This window comes from Urocitellus parryii, chromosome 1, assembly GCF_045843805.1.
Source record: "Urocitellus parryii isolate mUroPar1 chromosome 1, mUroPar1.hap1, whole genome shotgun sequence".
Taxonomy (NCBI): Eukaryota; Metazoa; Chordata; class Mammalia; order Rodentia; family Sciuridae; genus Urocitellus; species Urocitellus parryii.
This window is the reverse complement of record NC_135531.1, coordinates 52,392,531-52,412,175: the sequence shown is the minus strand read 5'-3', so window position 1 is coordinate 52,412,175 and position 19,645 is coordinate 52,392,531. Positions and strand designations below refer to the sequence as shown.

Genomic DNA, 19,645 nt, shown 5'->3' with positions numbered 1-19,645 from the left:
TTATTTATTTATCTACCACTGAGCCACATCTCCAGCACAAGATTACCTAATTCTTTTTAATATTATAGTAAATGGTATTGTTTCTTTAATTTCCTTTTCAGATTGGTCATTGGTATTGCTCAGAAGCACAACTGATTTTTCAGTTGACTTTATATCCAGCAACTTGGCTGATATTATTAGTTGTAAGAGTCATGTGTGTGTTGGTCTGGGGATACAGATCAGTTGGTAGAGTGCTTGCCTTGTATGCACAAAGCCCTGAGTTCAATCCCCAGCACCACACACACACACACACACACACACACACAAAGAGTTGTGTGTGTATACATGTGTACATAATTTTTAGGGTTTTACATATATATATATATATAATGTTTTCTGCTCACACAATTTCACTTCTTTTCCACTGTGGAAAAGAAGAATTTCTTTTTCTTGTCCAATTGTTCTGGCTTGAAATTCCAGTACTATGTTGAATAGTAGTGGAAAAATTAGTATACTTACTTTGTTTCTGATCTTAAAGGAAAAGCTTTAGTCTTTTTTTTTTAACCATTGAATATGATGTTAGCTGTGAGCTTTCCACATATAGTTTTTATTGTGTTGATGTAGTTTTCTTCTATTCTTTGTTGAATGGTTTTATCAGGAAAGGGTCTTGAATTGTTAGTTTTTTCTGTATCAATTTCAATGATCATGTGTTTTTGTTCTTCATTTTATTAATGTACTTTATTGTGTAGATTATATTTTTAATTTTTTTAGTTGTAGATGGAAAAATACCTTTATTTTACATATTTATTTATTTTTATGTGGTACTGAGGATGGAACCCAGTGCTTCACACATGCTAGGCAAGTGCTCTACCATAGACCTACAACCCTAGCCCTATAGATTGATTTTTATTTTGTGGTACACCATCCATGATGCTACTTGAGTGGTCTTTTGCTTGGTACTGAGCCATTGAGGACTTAGGTCTCCCTTTGGGAATGATCCCAGCATTCCTGTGTGCAGACTGCCCAAGGTGTGAGATCTCTGCCCTTTCTCTACCAATGGGACTGCTTTCGTAGCTCCAGAGTTGAGTGTAACCTATTGAGAAATAACAGTTTACCCCCTACCTTATTTGGCGAAGAAAATTCTGTAGAAAACCTTTTGATGTCTCCTCCATATATATATAAACCAAATATGGGCCCTCTCTTTCCATTGTGGAAGCTGGACCCCTAAGGTAGTAGAACTGTCCCACCCTGGCTTTTCAAGATTACTTCCAGTGTAGTGTGGTTTCTTTGTCACCTTTTCTTTTCTTAGCTTTATTTCGCAGGCAGTCTACATCCTGCAGAGGAAACCCAAATTCCGTCAGCTGCCTGGGATGTAAGCAAGATTATATGTTGAACTATCCTTGAATTCCAGTTATAACTACCCCTTGGTTATTGTGTATAATTCTTTTAATGTGGTATTTAATTTGGTTTGCTACTATTATGTTTAGAATTTTTGCATTAAAGATATATGTTTATACTTTGTGTTTTTGTCTAATTTTGGCATCAGGGTAATGTTGACCTCATAGACTGGGTGTGGAAATTAACTATACTCTTAATTAACTTCTTATTCTTTAACTATTTAAAGTTTGAGGGGAGTTTGGTGTTAATTCTTCTTTAAATGTTGGTGGAATTACCCAGTGAAACCATGTGTACAAGGGCTTTCCTATGATGGGAGGTTTTTGGTTACTGATTCAATCTCCTTACTAATTCTAAGTCTGTTAAGATTTTTTATTTCTTTTTTAAAAAAGGTTTATTTATTTCTGCTATCAAAGAACAGAATTATGACAGTATAATCTAACAATCCTAATTGGCTTTATTTTTAACTTTTTTTTTTAGAGAGAGAGAGGAGAGAGAGAGATAGAGATAGAGAGAGAGTTTTTTTTTTAATATTTATTTTTTAGTTTTCAGTGGACACAACATCTTTGTTTGTATGTGGTGCTGAGGATGGAACCCGGGCCGCACGCATGCCAGGCGAGCGCGCTACCACTTGAGCCACATCCTCAGCCCTTTATTTTTAACTTTAAAATCAGGTAACACTTCATTCCATAAAACAGAATCAGTTTTCCTATGAGCCAAGCACTCATCAAAAATAATTTGATGAGTTAACATCAGATTATTTATTTTGCTTACACAAAATAAGGACAAGGGAACTTCACTATTTTGCCAGTTGAGAATGGTTCTTCTCCCTCCAATCCAGATTTCTCTTGGAGGACCAGATGTGTCCGCTTGGTTTGATTGACTCCTTGTTTTGTTTTGTTTTTACCCTGGAATATTGTTTCTGTTGAAAAACTGGCTTCACAAAGAAGGTGGCAGCAGGAAAATTTCAGAATCCAAAGATTAAAAATAAGTCTTGGGCTTATTTTCTGTCTGGGGGGGGGGGAGGATCATCCGGTGTCTGAGGCCTGGGGTCAGAGGCAAAGTCCCCAGCCGCCCATCCAGGAGATGTCACTCTCAGTAGCATCTGGTGTCCTGACCTTTGCTTGCCCAGGATGACAGTGGGTAAGGAGCAGCAGGTCTCAGGGGCCCCCTGACCCTCTGGGAGACAGAGCTCTCCCTGGGCAGACGCCGGGGCTGAGGGTCAGTGGCCAGGGGAGAATCAATGATTGTCCCTGCCTGTGGTCCCTGAGGTCCTGGGGCAGGGATGTAGGAGGCAGCCAGTGTTACAAGAAGTCCCTGTCCCCAGCCAGGCCAGGTGCCTGGCTAAGCGAGGAGAAAGACGGTGTCCCTACTCAGGGCCTGGCCCCTGTGCCTGGTCTCACTTCCTCCCCGGCACCACCTGGAAGGGAAGTGACACCCAGGGGAAGGCCTGGAAGTGAGGCCACTGTCACATTCAAGTTCAGGGTGTGACAGCTCAGTCTGCCCCACAACAGCCCCATATTTGGCTCCCCTTCATGGGCCACATCCCTTCTGAGAGTCATGCCCTGCCCTTTATAGGCACAAGAACCCAGAAGTTCCAGGGACACGTCCATGTTTAGGCCCCCAGATCCGGAAGTTCCTCAGACATCCATGTTTAGGCCCCCAGATCCAGAAGTTCCTCAGCCATCCATGTTTAGGCTCTAGGATCCAGAAGTGCCTCAGGCATCCATGTGTAGGCCCCCGGATCCAGAAGTTCCGGAGGTGCACATCCATATTTAGGGCCCCAGATCTGGAAGTTCCTCAGGTGCATGTCGATGTTTAAGCCCCCCGATCCGGAAGTTCATCAATCCTCCATGTTTAGGCCATAGCAACCGGAAGTTCCTCAGGCACACATCCATGTTTAGGCCCCCCAATAGGGAAATTCTTCAGACATCCATGCTTAGGTCCCCAGATCCGGATCCAGAAGTTTCAAATGTGCACATCCATGTTTAGGAGCCTGGATCCGGAAGTTCCTCGGGTGTCCATGTTTAGGACCCCGGATCCAGAAGTTCCTCAGGCATCCATATTTAGGCCCACGGATCCGGAGGTTCCTCAGGTGTACATCCATGTTTAAGTTCCCAGGTCCGGAAGTGAGATTTTTTAATTTCTTGTTCCTGGTTCTCCTTTCCTCTTCTGTTCCCTCTCCTCCCCCATTTCCTGGCTGCCATAAGCTGAGCAGTTTTCTTTTGCCATTGCCCTTCCACCATGACATTTCTGCATTGCAAGAGCATGGACAGAACCTCTGAAACTGAGCAAAATAAAGCTTTCCTCCTCTCAATTGTTCTTGTAGGTATTTTGGTCACCACAACAAAAGGCTAGCACAAATATGTTTACATTTTGTTAGTTGTAGTTTTTTCGGTTCCTTACTTCTTCCCTTGATGTGTTCTTTCGTGTTTCATTGGTGGGTTTGTTTGTTTGTTTTTGGTTGTTTGTTTTCAGATTTTAGGACAGTCTGGAAGTCTTAATTAGAAAAACAAAAACAAACAAACAAAAAAAACCCCACATTGGATATTCTTTGCTTTAAGATGACTGGCTTGAAATTGTTTTGACTGGGATGCTGTGTATATTCTTTCTTATGTACTGTCTCATTTATATTCTTCAGTACTTTTTTGAGTAGTTTTTTGAATGTAAATCATTAAAATTTCTATTACATACTTTTGGGTTTTCACTGTCTGTTCTTCAGTTTGCCTTAGATGTTCCATTAACTCTTCTTTTTTGCCTTCTAGTCTTTCTTTTTTTCTGTTTTCTTATTTTCATTCTTTAATTGTGCCATTTATAACTGTTTTTAATATTTCTCCCCCCTAACCTGAGCCCTCATCTCTTATACTTCCATAGTATCAGCTTTTCTTCACTGCATGTATAGTTCATGGTTTCCCACACATAGGGCCAAAATTTATTTACCGATTCTCAGACAAGGTACCCGAAAAACAAAATTGGGTGCCTTTTTGTAGATTGGCTTTATGACTTTTTTTTCCCCCGTATCTTTGGTGGTCCTGGAACCACTCTTCTGTAGATATAGAAGAAAAACTATATAGGGAATATATCCAATTTTTTAAAATTTTAATTTGTTCTTTTTAGGTATATGTGACAGAGTATATTTTGAGATATTATACATATATGGCATATAACTTCTCATTCTTGTAGTTGTACATGATGTGGAGGTTCACTGGTTGTGTATTTATATCTGAACAAAGGAAAGTTATGTCCAATTCATTCTACTGTCTTTCCTAATACAATCCCCCATCTCTTCCCTTCATTCCCTTTGTCTAATCCAATGAACTTCTATTCTTCCCTCACCCCTCCTTATTGTGCATTAGCATCTGCATATCAGAGAGAACATTCAGCCTTTGGTCTTGGCGACTGGCTTATTTCACTTAACATGATATCATGTCTCCAGTTCCAGCCATTTACTGGCAAATGCCATAATTCCATACTTTCTTATGGCTGAGTAATATTCCATTATGTATATATACCACATTTTCCTTGTGTATTCATATGTTGAAGGGCATCTAGTTTGTTTCCATAGCTTGGCTATTGTGAATTGAGCTGCTATAAACAATGATGTGGCTGTGTCTCTGTAGTATGCTGATTTTTAAGTCCTTTGAGTATAAACCAAGGAGTGGGATAGCTGTGTCAAATCGCGCTTCCATCCCAAGTTTTCTGAGGAATCGCCATACTGCTTTCCACAATGGTTGTACCAATTTGCAGTTTCACCAGCAATGTATAACTGTACCTTTCCCCCCACATCCTCACCAACATTCATTGTTATTTATATTCTTTATAATTGCCATTCTGACTGGAGTGAGATGGAATCTCAGTGTAGTTTTAATTTGCAATTCTCTAATTGCTAAAAATGTTGAACTTTTTTTCATGTGTTTGTTGACTGATTGTATTTCTTCTGTGAAGTGCCTATTCAGTTCCTTTTCCCATTTATTCATAAGGTTATTATTATTTTGTGTGTGTGTGTGTGTGTGTGTTAAGTTTTTGAGTTCTTCGTATATCCTGGAGATTAATACTCTATCTGAGGTGTAGGTGGCAAAGATTTTCTCCCATTCTGTAGCTCTCTCTTCACATTCTTGATTGCTTCCTTTGCTGTGAAGCTTTTTAGTTTGATATCATCCCATTTAGTATTGATTTTACTTTTTGCACTTTAGTTATACTGTTAAGGAGGCTGGTTCCTAAGCTAACATGATGAAGAGTTGGGCCTACATTTTTTTCTAGTAGATGCAAGGTCTAATGCCTAGGTCCTTGATCCACTTTGAGCTGAGAGATAGGGGTTCAATTTCATTCTACTACATGTGGATTTCCAGTTTTCTCAGCACCAATTGTTGTACAAATGTATGTTTATGGTACCTTTGTCTAGTATGAGATAACTGTATATATGTGGGTTTGTATGACAAAGAATTTTGCCATTAAATATTTTTTATTACACTCAAGGGAAAGCCATTTTTAGGTGTTAACTTGTCATCATGCTCATAAATATTCAGAACCAAAGCCTCAACACCTACATTCATTTTATATTTCAAAACAGTTGACACCATACATTTCTAGATCTTGTGCAATCTTCAAGTATTTTATTGTCAAATTTTCCCTAAGCATTTTTCTATGTTCTTCATGCCACCTCTGTATTCTTTCTTCCCACAGTTCTTTTGTCAGTTTGTGTTGTTACAAAACATGCTAGGATAGGAGTCTGTCATTAGCTAGGTAGCCTGATATATGAATCTCTTTATTACACTCTCCATATTTGGCTTAGCATAGGAGGCCCAAAGAACTGCAGGTTCTGGTGGGTGATACAACTCATCATGTAAGGTGACTTCTTAAATGTGCAAGAAGAAAACTCTCCAGGTTATTTCTTGAATTAATTCCTCAGAAACATGTTCAATAAAGAGTTTAGCTCTAAACTTGAACCATAATACTGTGCCACCTTTTCATTTAGTTAAAACCATGTAGAATAACATTTGCTGTATACATACTGCAGCCAAAAACAAAACAGAACAACCAGACCTCACACAATCCAACTGTTTTCATCACCTGGTCAAAAGGTTGTTCACCAGCTGTAGTGGGCTGAATGGCAAATTCCAGGCATTCAAATTAATTTCACTGCAATCACATAAAACATCTTAAAGTTATAATTATCTGCCATAAACTAATAACTTACCTTCAACCACATATAAAAACACTGCTCCTTGTAACTCTGCCATTTTACGTTAGGACACAAATTACCTTTCTTTATTATGTATGCTTTTGTTTTTAAAAATCAGACTTTAAATTGATTTACACATCTATTTCATAATTCTAGGGATATTTACCAAGGATTTCAGTATTTTTGTATGGCTGTTTGTTATCCTTTTGCTTCAGCCTGAAGAACTCACTTGTGGACAGGTTTTGTGGTGAAGAACTGCTTCAACTTTTGTTTATCTTGGAAAGTATTAAATTCTCACTTCTAGAGAAGAGTCTTGCCAGATATCATATACTGGGTTGGAAGCTTTTCCTTTCACTACTTTGAATATGTCATCTCACTCCCTTTAGGCCTAAAGTTTCTGTAGAGAAACTTGCTAATAATCTAAAGCAGTTCCCTTGTACATGAAGAGTTACTTTTCTCTTGCTGCTTTCAAAATCTGTGACTTTCTTGTTATCTGTTTGTTTGTTTGTTTGCTTTTCTTATAGTGAGGCTCAGTGAAGTCTCTTTAGATTTATCTTAGTTAGAATTATTTTAGCTTCCTGATTTTGTATATCCATTCTTCTCCTTAGATTTGGAAATTTTTAGACTTTATTTCTTTGAATAGGGTTTGTGTCCCTTTGTTCTTCTGGATGATAGAGAACATAGTAAGACCAGCATATTCCATGAACATGGGTTCAATTTCTGGACTATATTTACACTGAAGTTACTTTCTAAATCAGAAGTAAAACTGTGCAAAATATGATGACAGTTGACATGGCATTTTATAACTCCATACATAGTAGTTTGGGTAGAAGCATTGTTCACAGAGAAGATAAATCCATATCCAGTGTTTTTTCCAGTAGGAATAAAGCACTGCGTCATCCATGATGGAAGTAGTCCAGTGCAATCAACTTGCCACCAGGTGGTTGGCTCATCACTTCATTACTGGTCTCAAGTCTGAATGAGATTTCTACTGCAATTAATAACCATGAACTTAGTGACTTAAAATGACAGAAGTTTATTATCTTAGTTCTGGAGGTCACAATTTTAGCATGATCTCACTGAGAAAAGTCATGGTAATGGCAGGGCTTCACTCTTTCTGGAAGCTCTAAGGGAGAATTGATTCTTGGACTATTTAGCTTCTAAAGGTCACACATATTTTTTGACACCTGATGCATTATTAAAATGTTAGGTTTTTGTTGTTTTGGGGAGTCTTCAAATTTTTTATCCTATAATGAAAATCCTGTCATTTTTTATTGTGTCCATATAAAACTTTTATATTTTTTGATGTTTTCTCTCATTATTATTAAGCTCAATTTACAACAGTAAAGAGATAAACTATATTATGCAATTTGTTAAATATTACCCATAGAATATTATTTATTTGTATTTAACATAAGAAAAAAATGTTTCATCAGTATTCATATAGTAATTGCTCCATGTAGGAATACCAACAGTCAACATTAAACCCAGCTGTATTTTCAAACCAACCCTGAACCTTTATATCAGAGGATATGTGGGATGTTGCGCCTTAACCCGTAAATTTGAAGTGTAAGATGTTTTTGGACATAAGTATTATGAAATTGGTAAGTTCTTAAGGCACATAGCTATGAAACCTGGACAGAAGATTCCTTAATTTTCACCTAAGAAAAACTTCAAAATTCATTTGGAAAACTGGCCTACAGGTAAACATAATAATTCCCCTCTTCCAATCACTCGGTCCTATTTTTTTTTAAATTTATTTTTTAGTTGTAGTTGGACACAATACCTATATTTTATTTATTCATTTTTATGTAGTGCTGAGGATCAAACCCAGTGACTCCCACACGCTCTGCAACAGCTCTACCATGGAGCTACAACTCCAGCCCTTGTCCCATTCTTGAAGACAATCTTTTCTCAAGAAATGTCTGAACAGAAGATAGCAAAAAAGTCTGAACCTGAAATTCAAGCCTTCTTCAGTTTTCTGGCTTGGATTGGTCAGAATCTTCATTAGTGAATTTAAGTGAATATGTGTTAGCATTTCTCTTTCAGCTCTGCAATCTTTCCTGGTACAGGTTCATTGTGAATATCCATCTCAGATGCACTTACTTTAGCTCTTGCTTTTAAGAGATAGCACACTATTTTATCACTGGAAAGGCAGAAGTGACCTCTCAAGGCAACCAAAGCAACATGGATGGAATAGGAATTTCATGAGAACTATAGAATAAAAGGTTATAAGTGCTGCATTTGAGCAAACCTCCAATGCTAACAAGGAAGGGTACTTCAAAAACAGTATTATTTGGACTCTGGAGAAGACCACAACCCCAGGGGAACATGATGGGTCCCAGGAGAGGTGCATTGAATTGGTGAGCAAGTGGCAATGCAGACCCTGGGACACTGTCCATCTCTTGGGCTGTAGCCATGACAGCAGCAGCAGGCTGGTTGGGGGTTCCTTTGCCCCATGTCCCATCAGTCGAGGACCCCTCCATCACCTGCGTCTCCCACTCCATGAAGGTGTTAAGAGAGGATTCACCAATCACTTCCTTAGTGCTGTCACAAAAGTCACTGCACAACGTGACTGAGGCTGCCACGACTGAGTGGCCATCTTCTTGCCTATATTTATTATTATAAGAATCCTGTAATTCCTTTTATAAAAAAGTAAAAGAACGTGTAAACTGGCAAATTAATTATCATAGCAAGAGACTTCCCCAGCACAGTGGCACCTGCCTGTAATCCCAGTGGCTGGGAAGGCTGAGGCAGGAGGATCTGAGTTCAAAGCCAGCCTCAGCAAATTAGTGAGGTACTAGACAACTCAGTGAGACCCTGTCTCTAAATAAAATAGAAAATAGGGCTGGGGATGTGGCTCAGTGGCTGAGTTCCTGGGAGCTCAATCCCTGGTACCAAAACAGCAACAACAATCACCAAAATAGAAAAAAAACCACACACACAAAGACTTAAATATGCCACTCTCTGATACAGACCTATCAAAGAGACAAGATGTCAGCATTTAAAAAGCACAATTTTTCAATTTGATTCTTAAAAGCATCACACAAAGTCTGGCATGCTATTGCACCCCTTGCAATCCCAGGAACTTGGGAGGTTGGGGCAGGAGGATCACAATTTCAAGGCCCTCCTGGACTTAGCAAGACTCTGTCTTGAAATAAATAAAAAGGGCAAGGGATATAGCTCAGTGGTAGAGTGCCACTGAATTCAATCCCAGGTACTAAATAAAGTAAATTCAACTCAATAATGCTGACAAAAGCAAATTTAAAAAACCCAACCACCTCACCTTCTATTAAGGAACATTAAAGAACTGAGTAAGTTTAGAGTAAATGGTATATCAGTGACTTCAATTAATATTATAACGATGTTCTTTCTCTCCAAACTTGTGGAGAGCATTGACTTGGATCATGGTCTCTGCCTTGTATTGTGGCTGGGAACTTCCTGTATAAATTTCAGATAAAGATTGCCCAGTTGCTGTGGTGATGCCCTACCTGAGGAGGTTCTGTATAAGGCAGGGGACTATCAGTCTTGACCCTAGTTCAGACACCAACTGCTAGAGATAGAGAATTATAGAGGTAGTAAGTTAGTTATAATTGCTTGCAGGTGCTTCAACCTTCAAGCCTGCCTGCTTTGAAGAAACTCTCACAGAAACCCTTTTGATGATAAAGCCTATATGATATAAATGAGCTGAGCTAGCTCTGGGTCATTGTTCCTCCATCAGAGGATGATGTCCCACCTGGTCCCAGCTTTCTTCCTATAAGTATATGTTTGTCTTTTGTCATCCCCCATTGCCCAGTTTCTAAGATTCAGCCATGCAGGTCATGGCACAAACTCACCTATAAGATAAAAGCAATGAAATTTGACATACTCTAGGAATTTGTTCATCAAAATTATTTATTGTCATAAAATGGCCCATAATAATCCTCTTATTATCATAATATTTATTGAATCTAGTGATGTTTCCTTTCTCATATTTAGCTTTGTTAATTTGTTTTTTTTTTCTCATCTGGGCAGAGATTTATCAATTTTATTGATCTCAAAGAACCAACTATGAGTTTCATTTACTTTATTGTTTTCTTTAATTCATAAACTTCTGCTTTATTTTTTTCCATCCTGCCACATATTTTGTGATTGATTTGATTTTTTTCAGCTTTTCAGGGGTATATAGAATATTGATTTGAGATTTTTACTTTTTCTATTATACACACTTAGTGCTTATAAATTTTTCCCCAAAGTACTGATTTGGTGGTATCTCAACATATTTTGTTATATGGTATTTTAATTTTCATTCAGTTCAAAATATTTCCTAATTTGACTTTTGATTTATTTGGCACCAAGTTTATTTAAAAGTGTAGTCTTTAATTTCCACATATTTGGGGATTTTCTAGATACTTCTATTATTGATTTCTTATTCAATTCTATTGTGACCACAGAAAATACTTAGAATGCTTTAAATGCTCTTGATCTTATTTAAACTTTTGGTCCAGAATATAATCTATTTTGGCAAATATTTCACATACTTTTGATAGAAGTATGTTTTTATTGTTGGATAGAGAATGGTATAAATGCCAACTAGATCAAGTTAGTCTAGGTTCAACTCTTTTCATAGTTTGGTTCAAGTATTTTTGCCTGCTCCTATCAACTGTTTAAAGAGAAGTACTTAAATCCTAATTATGGATCTTTTTTTTTCTTGTGAGTCTATCAGTTTTTGCTTTAAGTATATTGCAATTCTGTATTTAGTGAATAAATGAAGAACTGACTCCTTTATCATTATAAAATTATGTGGCATTTTTTATTTTCATTCAGTTCAAAATATTTTCTAACTTTACTTTTGATTCTCACCTAGGTTAATGAAAAATGTATTCTTCAGATTCCATGTATTTGGGGATTTTCGTTTGTGATATTTTTTTACCCCAAAATATGCTTTGATATTATTTTGCTACTATAACTTTTTTCTCTTCAGTATTAGGGATTGAATCCGAGGGCACTCTACCACTGGGATATGTCCCAAAGTCTGGTCTTATTTTTGAGACAAGACCTTACTAAGGTGTCTAGGCTGGCTTTGAACTTGTGACCCTTTTGTCTCAGCTTCCTGGGTTACTAAGATTACAGGTGTACACAATTATGCCCAGCTTTAGCTTTCTGTTGATTAATGTTAATGTGAAATGTCTTTTATGTCTTTAATTTTAAAATGTGTTTCTTGTACATAGTCCACTGTTGTCTTTTTTAAAAAAATCCCATATGACACTACTCTTTTAATTTAGATATTTAGATCATTTACATTTAATATGACTTGATATGATTAAGTCTAAATCTAAATCTACCATCTTGTTATTTGTTATGCTTTGGTTTACTTTTACCTCTCTTTGCCTTCTTTTGGAGTAACTGAATAATTTATTCATGATTCCATTTAGTCTCCTTTTTAGCTTACCAGATATAAACTTTAATTATTTTAGTAGTTTTTATTTGTGCATGTCTAACTCCTCATAGTACATCTTTGAGTAGTGTGATATTACTTTACATAGAAGAAACTTATTTCTCCCCTTCTGATCTTTATGCTATTATTGCCATATATTTTACAATTACATAATATAGATCCAATCCCTTTTGTTTTTCAAAGATTTAAATATTAAAAATTTTAAATATTTACCCATGTAATAGTCAATTCTGATGTTCTTCATTCCTTTTTATAAATCTGATATTTTCTTTCCACCTGAAGGATTTTAACACTTCTGCAGTGTGAGCTTGTTGATGTTGGATCCTTTTCAGTATTTGTCTCTTCTTTCTGGACTTAATTTTTTTTTTAATATTTATTAAGTTGTAGTTGGACACAATACCTTTATTTATTTATTTTTATGTGGTGCTGAGGATCGAACCCAGGGCCTCACATGCGCTAGGCGAGCGCTCTACTGCTGAGCCACAATCCCCCTTAATTTTTTTCTTTCAGTACTTTAAAGGTGTTGTTTAACTGTCTTCTCCCTGCTTCTTTTTCTGGCAAGAAATCTGCCATTAACTTTGTCCTTGTTGTGTGCATAATGTCTTTCCTTTTCTAGCTGTTTTCCCACACCTCCTGCTGAGAACTGAACCCAGGAGTACGCTGTCACTGAGATGCATCCCCAGACTTCATATTTTTTTTTTATTTTGAGACAGGGTCTCACTATGTTGTCCAGGCTAGCCTCAAACTTGTGATCTTCCTGCTTCAAGTGAGTTGCTGGAATGACAGACATGCACCACGTTGCCCAGCTCTGATTATAAAATATTCTCTGTATTATTAATTTTGAGTAATTTGTTTTATGATGTTCCTTGGTGTCATTTCCTTCATGTTTCTTGTGCCTGGTGTGTTGAGTTTCTTGGACCTGTTTTTCATTTTAATCAAATTTGGAAAATATTCATCTATTATTCCTTTTTGTTTTCTCTGGTTTCCTTCAGAAACAGTAATTATATATATTGCTGAGATTGTCCCACAGTTTACTGTCATTCTGTAGATTTTTTTTAAAGTTATGAACCTCACTTTAGAGTTCCTATTTTCTGTCTCCAAAATCAATAATATTCTTTTCTACGTTGTGAGATCTGTTAATTTTTTTTGTAACATTGAATATCTCACACATTTCTAGTATAGTCAGCTCTTCATCACTGTAACCAAAATACCTGACAAGAACAACTTTAGAGGAGGATAAGTTTATTTTGGCTCATGGTTTTGGAGTTTCAATCCATGGTTGGTTGACTCCATTGCTCTGGCCCTGAGGCAGAACATCATGACAGTAGGGTATGGCAGAAAGAAGTTTCTCAGCACATAGCAGCCAGGAAGTGGGGTGGGAGAGACCAGCTGCAAGGATACATTCAAGATATGCCCCAGTGACCTACCTTCTCTAGTCACACCACACCTTGCCTACAGTTGCCACCCAGTTAGACTATTCAAACTAGGATGGATTGATTAGGTTATGGCTCTCATAACCTATTTATTTTACCTTTGAATATTCCTGCATAGACACGGCAGGTTTTGGGAGACACCTCATATTCAAAGCAAACATAGGTCAGATTGGAATAACCTTTAACAAAAGGCTAATTATTCTCCACTGAGGCAAGACTCTTCTGTGTACCCTACCCTGTGTCAGTGAACCATGAAGTTTTCCAGTCCTGTTAATGGGAAAAGGCATTATGGCCTATTTTGTGTGAGCACAGGTTAACTGCAAGTGCAGGTTATTGTTATCATCTTTTCGAATAGTCCTTCCCTAGTCTTGGGGACTTTCCTCACACAAACTGATCAGTACTCAGCTGAATTCACAAAGACGCTCCTATGCAGAGTCCTTTGTTGCAGCTCTCTTTATTATTTTGCCCTGTGAACTGTAACTCCTTTGTTTTTTCTGGACTCCTAGCCTCACTTCCTTATCATGGAGAGTCTACCAGACTGCCTGGATTCCCCTTTCCTGCTTCATGGCTTAGAAATTTTCTCAAGGTAGTAATCTAGGGACAATCACAGGGTTTATCTCTTTCCCCTCCGCTTTCCTTCAGTATCATTGTCCTTCGATCTCAGACTTGAATAAATCCTACTCATATACTCACTCATCCTTGTCTATGGATTTAATTCTTTGAATTCATGAGAAGAGAACACAGAAAGAATTTGGTGATGAGCTGCAGGGATCTGCTGAAAAACTAGAGAGCATAGCCTGCCATTAAGAAGGACAACACGTTTCTTGACTTCAGAGCCCTGCAACTTATGCAGACCTCACTTGCCAGCATAAGTGGAGAAACTTTGGTTTTACTATGCTAGAAATGTAAACTGCAGAGCCCTAAACTTGACTTACTGAATCAAAAGCCCTGTGGGTGGGGCAGGTGACTGCTGTATGCTAAAGCCTGAGAATCATTGCTACATTAAGATATATAAAAGCTTAGTTATAAGAGTAATGATACATAAAAGGAAATATAGAAAATAAACATTAATGGAGGAACCTAGATGGGTGTTCACTATGAAATTTATAACTTTTCTGGGGGGAAAAAGGTACAGATGCAAAAACAGAAAACAGACTGAAAGAACACAAGAGCTCAGAAATGGTCCTGTGTATACATAGGTTCTTGATTATATAATAAAATTTGCACCACAGATTAATAAGAAAAAGCAGACTTGTGTAGAGAAAACATGGAGCTGGATCCATGCCTTGTACAATATACAATGGTAAACTTGAGATGAACTAATCTAAATAATCTAGTTTGTAGTTGTCAATGGATCTTTTATTTATTTACTTATATGTGGTGCTGAGGATCAAACCCAGGGCCTCACATGCCAGGCAAGTGCTACACCACTGAGCCACAACTCCTGCCCCACCAAAGATCTAAATCTTTTTTTTTTTTTTGAGAGAATTTTAATATTTATTTTTTAGTTTTTGGCCGACACAACATCTTTGTTTGTGTGTGGTGCTGAGGATGGAACCCGGGCCGCACGCATGCCAGGCGAGCGCGCTACCGCTTGAGCCACATCCCCAGCCCAAAGATCTAAATCTTAACAGAAAATCTATGTAGCTAACAGAAGTAAATGTGGTGAAAATCTTTGTGACTCAGGAATGGAAGACTTCCTTAATTGAAAAATAAGGAAGCATAAATAACAGATTTGTTCATATACACATTAAAAAGAATGGTAAATCTTAAGGGATATTAAGAATAGATACTTGTCACTCTCTCTCTAGTGATCAGAGGAATGATATACAAATAACAAAATGTAATAGGGACTTAGATTCCTCACTTTTGCCTAGAGATGTCTGATGGGTGGCTAAAAGCAAGAATAAAGACTTGGCATCCTGCCTCCATTTTTCATTTATCCTCTTTACTAAATCACCTTGGATTCCAGGAACAAAGTCTGATCTGATAACATAGTTACCCCCAGGCAAAAGCAACTTTTCATTCTGGGACAAGGCCCTACTTGACCAGTCCTAAGATAAAGGACAGACCACTCGGATCACAATCACCTCTCTGGCAATCTGAAGAGCCTCCAGCTTTGCAGACTCCCAACCCTTGCCCTCATTCCTCTTTTTATAAAACCTCAAAGTTACTGTCAATCCTTGGAAGATAGGGCTAAGGATGTGGATCCCATCTTCCTGGTGTAACTACACTGATTAAAGTTCCTTTCATGATTTTCACCATTACCTTTCTGTTAGGTTTTGGGACGAATGCCTAGAACTGATTTCTTGGATCCCCAGAGTATACCTGCAGCCCATTTTATTTGAGACAAGGTCTCACTAAATTGATGAGGCTGGCCTCAAATTTGCCTTAGCCTCCCAAGTCACTGTGATTACAGGTGTGTGTCACCATGCTCATTTAAAAATACAATGTTATATCCATCAAACATACAAAAGAGTCACATAATATTAAGTGTTTGCAAATATGTGGGAAAATGAGAATCTTCACTTCTGGCTGATGAGAGTACAAACTGACTCAGATGTTCAGCAAAATGATTTAGCAGATTTGGTGGGATTAAGTACCTGTGATCTAACAATTACACCCTTAAGTAGGTATACTGAGGAACTGAGGAATTTTCACACATGCCCATAACATGACATGAAGGAGGATATTCACCACTACATTATGTATGGCAGGGGATTGGTAGATGAAGTAGAACACTGTAGGTGTTCAGTTCTAGAAAAATAGATAAGATGCAGTGGAGTCAAACTACAAGTATATACATCATTGTGCGGGTGAGGGAGAATCTATACCCATTGCATTTATTTATCTAAATAAAACCCACACATAATACTACTTATTCTTTCTGTATTATTATACACCCATAAATTCCAATTTGGATTTTCCTGTAAGCAGTTAAAATTAACCAATATGTGTAGTTTTTTTTTAAGGAAAAAACCCCCAATTCTCACTCGAAGAGATCATCTGTCTTATATTCATTCATATTTACTATCAATTTTGATTACAATTATTTCTGCTCTACTCTATGTAGTTTTGGTCAATATTGTTTCTTGTATCTTGAATCTCCTTTTGAGATTTATTTGTCTGTTGCATAGGTCCCCTGGGTACTTCTTATGGGGAGGTAAACTTTAGAGTCTTTTAATTCCTGAAACAAATGCTTTCCCACTTGTATGACTTTCAAGTTCAGACATACTGCTTTGCAGTCTCCTTACATCCAAAGTTGCCGGTGAAAGTTCTGATATCTGATTCATTTGGAATTCTTTAGAACATTCTTCATATCTAACATTTGATGAAGATACTGTATATTTACAAGTTTGGTACATGTTTGTGGTTTTTGCTTGTTACCTAATCGGTCCATTCAGTCTGAGGATATATGTTGTGCTTCAACTGCAGGAAATTTTCTCATCCTTTCCCTTCATTCAGTTTCCATTCTCCCTTTGAAGGAAGATTTGTTGGAATATGAAGACTTCCCTTACACATCTCATTTCACTTAATATTTTTTGTTCCATTTTCATTACATTCCATGGGATCTAAATCTAAAGAATTTGATTTGCTCTTTAGGTGTCTCCTTCACGTTCTTTAGACCAACAATTGAATATGACAATTCTACATTATACAGTTGAATCTAACAATTCTATCTGACATTATAAAGAAATGTGGGGGGTGGGGGCTGGGGTTGTGGCTCAGTGGTAAAGCCTACCATGAATGAGGCACTGTGTTTGATCCACAGCACCACATAAAAATATAATAAAGGTATTGTGTTCACCTGCAACTAAAAAAAAAAAAAATAAAGAAAGAAAAGAAAGTATGTAGAGGCTGGTGATATGGCTCAATGGTAGAGCATTTGCCTAGCATCTGAGGCCTTTGAAACAAAAACACAACCCCACCTCCACACACCCTTACATAACATTTTAACAAACAGATTACCCTAGATCTCAGAAGGAACACTTTTTAATAATGATAGCTCTAGACATTGATGCTTCTGTTTGGTAACCCTCATTATGGTTACTTTTCTCCAATGTTTCATCATTTTGTTGTGGTCACCTTAGTATGAGCCTGAAATGTTTGTTACTTGATTACTGCAAACTATATGTACTAAGAGTAGACAAAGGAGAGAACATGCCACTTGGCTGACTATGCTCTTAATAGGGTTGCATTCATTTTTCCTTCTTATTCTAAGCATATATGCTCATTGTTTCTTCCTTGAACCAGACCATTCTTCTACAGTTTGGTGGTTAATGACAACACTTTCTTGAACCTTTATTCTGTCCACCTTTCAGACAGCCCTGAAGCCAAATCCACCTTTAGTGGTACAACTCTTATCCCATATGCCCCACACCTTCAAAAAGTTGTAGCACACTTCCTTCTTGTTTTCTAAAACTACTGAGAGTAAATAATACTTTTACCTATATCAACATTAAATAATAAACATTTTGTTCTTTCTAGGTTGTAGACAGAGGGAAGCTTGAAGAATGAAGAATGTTATCTTGAACAATCCATGTTGTAACAGTTAAGACTGCAAATAATTCTTCCTCTTCTTGGGAAACTGAATGTTCCTTTGAGGGATGCTGTAGTAAAGAATGATCCAAATGTGAAAGATGTTTAATATCATTTATTAAGTTCATTTAATGTTCTGGTAAGGCATTAGTTCTCAATAGCATTGAAGATGAGCTGGGTACAGTGGCACATGCCTATAATCCCAGCAACTGGAGAGGCTGAGGCATGAGGATCGCAAGTTTGAGGCCAGCCTCAGCAACTTATTGAGATCCTGTTTCAAAATAAAAAAGGGCTGTGAATGTACTTTAATGACAAAGCACTCCTGGGGGGAGGATGTCCAATCTTTAGTACTAGTAGTAATATTAGTACTACTACTACGAATAATAATACTGAAGATGATGAAACTTCAAATCATTTATCCTAAAAGTTAATGCTTCCTGCTTATGCATATTTCCCCCCAGTTTTTTTTAAAGTTTTAAAAGTTTCCTGACAAGAAGAAAAAAGAATACATGATAAAAAGATCCTTCTAAAGCCATGAATTAGAGTAGTTTGATGGCTTTAAGGAAGTGAAGTTAGGAAATATATAGGCTTATTTTCATTCAAAATAAAAGCTTTGTTGTATTGGGAATGGGGAGAGAATAACATCATGGCTTAGATTTCTCCCTTTACCAAGATATATGAGTTTTCTCAAATTTTATCCTAAAATTAAGGACTGACTGATCAGCTAGATGGACCATACACATTAGTTCCATGGGAGATAACCACTGTGCCTAGTTATATTTGAAAAAAGTAAGATCCTTTTTCCAACTTCTTTCCCAACAATCTATAGAAAGCTTCACAGGTTTTTTTTTTTATTTTATTTTTATTTTTTTGGTACCAGGGTTTGAACTCAGGGACACTCTGCCACTATTTTGTATTCTATTTAGAGACAGGGTTTCACTGAGCTGTTTAGCACCTCACTTTTGCTGAGGCTGGCTTTGAACTCACCATCCTCCTGCCTCAGTCTCCCCAGCTGCTAGGATTATAGGCATGTGCCACCGCACCTAGCCACAGATATTTTTAATTGTTGTTTATAATAAAACCTAAGGATCAAAATCAGGACCTTGCACATGCTAGGTAAGTGCTCTGCTAATGAGCTATATCCCCAGCCCAATACTGGACTTAAAAACATTTTTAGGTGTTTTCTCTAAAATAAGTTTCCTCAGCTTAGAATGGGAGCTTCTCTGGTGCATGAATGTTAGAACTTTACATTACTGGCGATGAAAATTCTTGATTTAAAAAATTCCTTTATGAAGAGACTGCAGCATCCTGAAAAGAAGACAGCATTCTCAAGAATTTCCCCAAACTTGAGTGACTATACTTATAAACCCCCTAGGATTATAAATTGTGTAAAGAATTCACTGCTGGAGCTGGGACTGGGGCTGTAGCTCAGTGGTAGAGTACTTGCCTTTGCATGTGTGAGGCACTGGGTGCTGATCCTCAGCACCACATATAAATAATAAAGCTATTGTGTCCATCTACAACTTAAAAAAATTTTAAAAAAGAATTTGTAGCTGAAGATATAAGATTGTCAACCTTTATGAAGGCTCTAGTTAGAAAGAAGGGAATACCTGGAGGCCTATATTTGGCTGCCTATCTAATACAGATGACCACTGAGACACATCCCTAGCCCTATTTTGT

At 37.4% G+C, this 19,645-nt stretch overlaps 1 pseudogene; it reads right to left on the bottom strand.

Annotated features, from left to right (window-relative positions):
- Positions 1–3,313: 3,313 nt before the first annotated feature.
- On the bottom strand, positions 3,314–6,614 carry LOC113184233 (radixin-like; annotated as a pseudogene).
- Between the last annotated feature and the right edge of the window lie 13,031 nt (positions 6,615–19,645).